Raw genomic sequence first — 7,052 nt, 5'->3', positions numbered from 1 at the left:
TTGAAGGCCTTCTCCTTCTTCGCAGCAACGGCGGAGAGCCTCCTGTTCTCCTCCCGGACAGCACGCGCCTGAGCTACTTCTTGGATACGAGCTGCCTTTAACTTGTCGTTTTCACGACAAAGCAGCTCGACGCGCTGCTGCATCCGGGCTACGAGAATGCGGAGCTCATTTGTCAACCTACCCTCCTGGTAGCTTGACATTGCTTCCCCCAGCGCCCCACTTGGGGCGGCGTGGCGCACCCACTCGACGCATTCCACAGGCGTCCGAAGGGTTGTTCCTCGGCGGATGTTCCATCGTGGAACATACACTTCATTGGAATCCGACACTGCAAAAGCAAAAAGCAGTTAGGAAAAGATGATATAAAAAAATATAAAATAAAATAAAATAATAAAAGGCCAAAATAACCCTACGCACCTGTAGGGTCGACGACAGGCCTGTAGCCGCCAAACCCATCACCCGAACCTAACGGATATCCATCCAAGAGGTCAGGCAGATGGGAAGGAGGCAGAGATTGGCTTGACGCCCCAACCCCGGACATACCTGAAGGACCGGCCGTAGTCGCCGGCGCCGGAGGAGGCATAGCGGAGGCCGCCGTGGTAGAAACCAACGGAGGTGAACTCACCGGAGGTGAACTCACAACCGCGGCCGCGGCTGTGGAAGAATCCACAGAAACACTCACCGCCGGCTCAGTGAAGGAATCAGTGAATATGGCACTGACAGCCGGCGGAGACGTCGTCACAGTTGGAACAGTTTGCTCAACCGGGTGAGCAACTGAACCAACAACTGAAGCAGGCGCAGTCGCCTGGGTCATCGCCTCAGGTAGGTTGACCAAACCTACCGTCATGGGTCCGGAGGTGCTCCTCCCCGCTCCACCCTGGAATGCGGTAGCATCCACGCCTGCACAAAGAAGATATATAAGTATAATAGCGGAAAGTTATACAGTTAAGATAAAGGAAGTATACTTACGGGTCCTTTTGAGCTTGAAGGTGCGAACGGGCGGGGACGAACCCGATGGAGCCGGCCTCTTCGTACCGGTCACCATCGTTGTCCTGGGCTGCTCGGAGGTGACAGCCGTTTCAACCTCCGGAGCAGTGGTCTCAACACCACCCGGGTTCCCCGCCGCCTCTTCACTCTCGGTCTCCGACTCAGACCGGTTCACCTGGTCGGCAGTGGAGGCTACCTTCGCCTTGCCCTTCCCGCCAGCAGCCTTCTTCTTCCGCGCAAGAAAAGGACCATCTGCGGATTCCTCATCAGAAGATGACAAGATTAGAGGAATTCCAGCAGAGGTTTCAGCATTCAGAGGGCGAGGGTTAAATAGTCTTTTACCTGGCCGCGTGGCGCTCAGTATTTCGTGGCCTGGCGGGTAGGCCTCCACAAACCGATCTGCAGTCTGCGCAAGGATGGGCAACTCGTTCTCGTCAAGAGCACGAGTACCCAACCGAGCGGGACCGTCAGCTTCCCGCGGATGAAGGAGGGACTGCAAGTCATTTCCCTCTGAAATAAAAAGAAAAACAGTTAGAAAAAACCCTAAATCAACAAAGAAGACGGAGCATACCGTAAGGGATAAAGTTCAAACCGTATTCAAGTACGATGGGAATCTGTGGCGCATCCGCCCCAGCATCCTTCCACACCCTGCTCATACCGAGCATCACCATCCCGGACTCTAGAAAGCGGTAAACCGGAGTCTGGATCCGGGAAATCTTGGAGAACCATTCCGCCTCCTGGTAGTTGGAGGCGTGAAGGCTGGGGAGAGCTCTCCCGTTCTTAAATGTCATCGCTATAGGGACGACACGGGCAGAGATGTAAAAGAACTCCCGCTTCCAAGACCGAAGACTGCGCTCGGTAGCGCAGATCTTCAAACCCTTGATCCGGGTGACCAGGGTGTACCAGCCTTGGATGCACCTCCAGGAGTAGAAGGTCATCAGGCGGTCGACGTGGGGATCCACCCCAAGAATGAGGCACACCCACTCAAAATGGCGGATCTTGGCGATCACCATTGGGTGTACCTCCGTCAGGTGCACACCGTGTCTATCCAGAACACGGTATACAAACTTCGTCAATGGGAACCTAAGATTCCCATAGACGAAGAAGGCGGCATATACCCCTATTTTGCCCTTGGGGGCATCGTACACCGTCTGGTGTGGCTCCGGAAACTCAGGCTCGAACGGCTCGAGCATGAACCTCCGGACGATGTACCGGTAAAGCTCGATGGGAAGAGCACACTGGCATTCGCCAGCAGTGCTCTTATCGTCCTTATCGGACGTAGACGTCGGGTTCTCGACATACAAGTCAGACTCCTCGACGGTAGCTTCTGGATCATGAGTAGACATGTTTTGGAGGTAAAGAAGAACGATTTCAGGAGAATGCTCGACAGAAAGAGTATTCGCCGGAAATCGCTTAGAAGATGAAGAAAGAAGTGAAAGTGTGGATTACCATGAACCCTCTCCCCCTTTATATATTCATCGCAATGAATGCGATGAATTTAATGCGGAGGAGAGAGAAAAGAGCTGGTGCAATGAAACTATGACACGTGGAAAAAGCAAGCTGGCAACAGCTGTTGACGGGACGCGCGCCGTAAAATCCGCACCCACGCGCCCGAAAAATCGAGCCCACGCGCCTGAAAAAGCGTCTGGAATGACCATATACTGTCACGTCGTCATAACTTCCTGCACGTCCTGAAACTGTCAGAAGAAACCGTTAGACACTAACGTCCCTTCAACAGTCTGGACTGTTCTTATCCTTTCACCAACTCTTCGAATTTCAAAGAAATACAAAAAGATTCAAATATTCAAAAATAAGAGGGAATATACCCTCTTACCTGGGCAACCAAGTAACTATAAGACAGGTGCGAGTACAGTGTCAAGGCAAAACCCTTCACATACTTAGCACCCGCAGGGAATGGACGCCAAGAATACCTTGGAAGTAAGATAACTATAAGACGAGTGCGGGTACAGTGTCAAGGCGAAACCCTTCACATACTTAGCACTCGCAGGGAATTGAAACCAAGAAGGATCTTCTGGGCCATGCTTGCGGAAAGGGAAATAACATCCCCGCATAGCGGGAACGTTGAGAACTAGATTGTTTGAAGCTCCAGGATGGAATTGGTTCTTTAACATAATTGATCACTATGTTTAAAACTACCAAAACCTCGTGGAGAATCTACACAAGTGAAACTCAACGCTCCTGACTTGCGAGGAGGTTACACACCTACCCGCATCATACCCAAAGATCAAGCAGAAAAGTCGGGAATTTCTGCACGTGACATTAGGGAAACCGCGGGAAGAATCCCCACGGACAACCTTAAAACTAAATCCTTTTCAAAACCCCTTGCTTAATCCAAAGTTCACCTCACTTATTAACAATTCATGAGAAGAACATTGGACTGGGGGGACTTGAAGAGGTAGGTCCCAGCAGAGCCCAGTTGGACCCGCAAGACTCACCTTGAAGAGGGACGTCTGCAAGGACCAACTGGTTCCGCAGGACCCACCATGCTCAGAGATGAAGACCTTACGCGCAGGACGCCAGCTGTTCCCGCAGGGAAAGCCTCCCAATGGTGAAGTACCCCGCCTGTTCCCGCAGCTGCGGATACAAGCCATCAGGGAAGGCTACCCGCATTAATAGCAAGGCTACACGCACAAGGCACTAACTCTCAATAATTCAGTGTCACCTGAAGGAATGAGCAAGGCGGGAATACTCCCGCCCAAATGAGCCAGTCCGTATGCTTCTGGAAGATCTTTTGTACTATACCTGCCAAGGTATGGACAAAATAGACAAGATCTGACCAAAGCAGCCCATGAACCAATCACAGGGTGACAGCTCACCGACAACAGTACGAGGAGGAGCACGCTCTAGTACTGTTTGTCACTATTAGCCGCTGCCCACTCACCAACCCTTGTCGTGGCACGCACATAGCCTGCAGTTGGTGGAAAGGGAACAGTACACAGCCGGCGGAAAAGGAATAGTACATAGCCGGCGGAAAGGAACAGTACACAGCCGGCCTTGTCACTATCAGCCGCTGCCTACCCACCAACCAGCATGGCACGTGCGTAGCCCATAGTTGGTAGAACAGGAATATTATACAGCTGGCTGTACCTGCTTGGAAACCTACATTCGGCTATAAATACTCCAACACCTTGGAACGGTATCATTATCTTGTATCTTATCTTCTCTAGCAATCTCTCTTTATATACACTTATATTTAGAGCAATCTAGTCTGATTCTCATGCCGGAGGGTGGTCACAAGGAGGAACCCCCCCCCCCCCCTTCTCAGTGACGAGCTCACGGTGTCTGTTTTGCAGGTCATCAGAATAACCATCTCTGCCGGACCTAACCCTCGTGGGAAACATTACTTAACCCCCAGATTATCCATAATCTACTCGGGGTCACCTAGTGTTTCTTCACCAGGTTTGCTGGAACAAACCTGTCAGTAAATGAATATGCTGCTTAGCAACGATTCATTAGCGACTACGTACTTTATTGAAATAAACAAAACATAAACCAATTTTCTCACCTTCCTTCGGTGTCATAAGTCGCGGTATCACTTCCATGCTTACACTTGTGTATGTTCTCTATGTAAATTGGGAACAGAGGCGAAGGTAACCATGTCTATAACGAACGAATTACATCAAACGACATGTTTCAAAAATAATATAAAGAAATTAATTATGTGACAAGCAAAGATGTTTGTTGTCTACATATTTAACTACTTACCGTTAGAGTGGAATAACTCATAGCTCCATGTATAAGCATAGCGAAGATAACACTAACAACGATATTGAATCCGAGGTCACGAAATCCTGATAAAGTTCAAAGCGATCATAATTAGTGACCGAAACAAAATTAGTTACAAAAGTAGCGACCGAATACAAGTTTGTCACCAACATTAGCTGGTTTTAAGATGATAATAAAACTTAGGGGCTGTTTGTTTACATCTGAATGGAACCATTCAGATGTAAACATCTGATTCATTCAGACTTCAGGCTGTTTGGTTTCAAACAGAATGACATCTGAATGGTTAAAATTAGGTCTGAATCATTCAGACTTATTGTTGTTGCTGAAAATGACAGAGGCTCATTCAGATCTGAATGAACCAAATAGCCCCTTAATAATTAGGTTAAAAAACTTTTAAAAGAATAGGAAAATGTATAAAAAATAATCGGTCGTTTTTTCTAAGATGTCATCGTTTATGGTTTCAGTTTGAAGTTTTTCTCAGTTTCGATGATGCCCAATTGAACCGAATTCAAATAGTTAAAAACGAACTGAATTTGAACTTGATTAGGTTTTAGGTTTCGAGTAACCACTATTTTTTATTGGATTAGGCAAATAAAATTGTAATTGGACCACGCTAAATGACAAAACTTAATTAACTATGATATATTATTCTTTATTCTATTTAAATCAAACCGAAAACCAAATATGTAATTCATTCAATTTTAAAAGGTTTCAATTTCGTTTGGTTTTCGGTTTAATCGGTTTTAAACAATATTGTCACCACTAGAAAATCTGTAGCAAAGGCTGGGTTTTATAAGTATTATATTAATAGTAAAAAAACATATAATGCATGTAAAATATAAATTAAAAAGAAAAGAAAATTTGCCTTTGAATGTTTCCCAAGGGTAGATGATGCCATTATCATCTTGATCAAAGAAGGCTACATGTTGCTGAAGAACAGACATGTTACGGTGCTTGTGGTCCCATGTTCCATGCACATTATCCGTATCCGGTGCCGCCACGGCTCGTGCCAAATCTGATCAACAACACATATATATGTCAAGCTACACCAGCCTCATTTGATTTCAAAACATCAAATAGTCGTCCACAAAACACTCAAACGCTTGTTTTGACAAAAAAACTAAACTTTGAAAAATATTGGTTAGAACGGTCATTTGGTAAAATATCCGGATGGCTAGGCCTGTAAAGAACCGAGCATTCATACTGTTCGGAAGGAAATTCGTTTATTTATCAAAGAACGAATATATGAACATAATTTTTTTATCCATTTAGTTAACTCATTTATATTCGTGAACTTCGGTTTATGTTCGTTCATTTATGTTGTTTTATATACATTTGTTTATGTTCGTTTTAATTTTAATAAATACATAAGTAGTTATATTTGTATAAATATAAACATATGTGTGTGTATTTGGTTATTTTTATTGAAATATAAATCATCGTGATCATTTACTAGAGTTTGTGTTCGTTGTTATTTGTTTATGTTTGTTCATTTATGTTCATATTAAAGTGTGCTTGTTTATGTTCCTTTACATTATGAACTGTTCGTCTAAGATTATTTTAAACAACGAACATGAACATACGTACACATTTTATTAATGAATGAACATTAACAAAAAAAATCCATTTGATATATATATATATATATTCGTGATTGGTTAAATTTAAATGGACAAACACTAACATGCCCCCATTCATGTTAGTTGATTGTCAAACTTTAAAAACTTTTGGTCAAAACTTCCGCTCTGAAACCAAGTAGGATTAGATGTCAGACAGCGTGTATATACTTAATACATGTAATTCAATCATATGACACACAAAACAAACAAACAAATATATAAATAAATAAATGATCATACAAGGTTTAGGGAGTTTAGATTCAAGATCTGATCTGAGTTTTCTCCTGTAAGTAAGTGGGGCCCTGTCGGCGACGGTTAACATGGCGTCGGCCGACGCCTTATGCGTTAGGTTTCCGCCTGAAGTGTCACCCATTTTGGTCGCTAATTGGTTGCAAACGGAGTGAAAGTGAATTAGTGACAGTTTTATGATGGCTTTTGCGGTGGATTCGGAAGCCGGTTGGTTGAGTTGGTTTTGAATGGTTCACTTGGAGATCACATCTTCTCTAATCCTATTTTCATGCTTCATATTTTTTATATAATATTTTTATTATTCCCATAATAATTTATGTTCAAATCCCGGTCATGTGCAGCACCATTGTAAGTGGGATTCGAACATGGGTAATGGAAGATGGCAAGTGTTATGACTCTTTATGAGAGATTGTTGTAATTGCAACATACGCTTTTTAAAAAATGGACATAAGA

The 7,052-nt window shown here is 44.5% G+C and overlaps 1 pseudogene; it reads right to left on the bottom strand.

The window, feature by feature from the left end:
* Nucleotides 1–5,464: 5,464 nt before the first annotated feature.
* LOC143629248 (putative peroxygenase 3 pseudogene) lies at nucleotides 5,465–6,723 on the bottom strand (annotated as a pseudogene).
* Nucleotides 6,724–7,052: the final 329 nt, after the last annotated feature.

This window comes from Bidens hawaiensis, unplaced genomic scaffold, assembly GCF_021521415.1.
Source record: "Bidens hawaiensis isolate Kalapana, Puna unplaced genomic scaffold, B.hawaiensis_p1.1 tig00000459_1, whole genome shotgun sequence".
In the NCBI taxonomy this organism is placed as follows: domain Eukaryota; kingdom Viridiplantae; phylum Streptophyta; class Magnoliopsida; order Asterales; family Asteraceae; genus Bidens; species Bidens hawaiensis.
The sequence above is the reverse complement of the archived record's forward strand: the minus strand, read 5'-3'. Positions and strand labels throughout refer to the sequence as shown.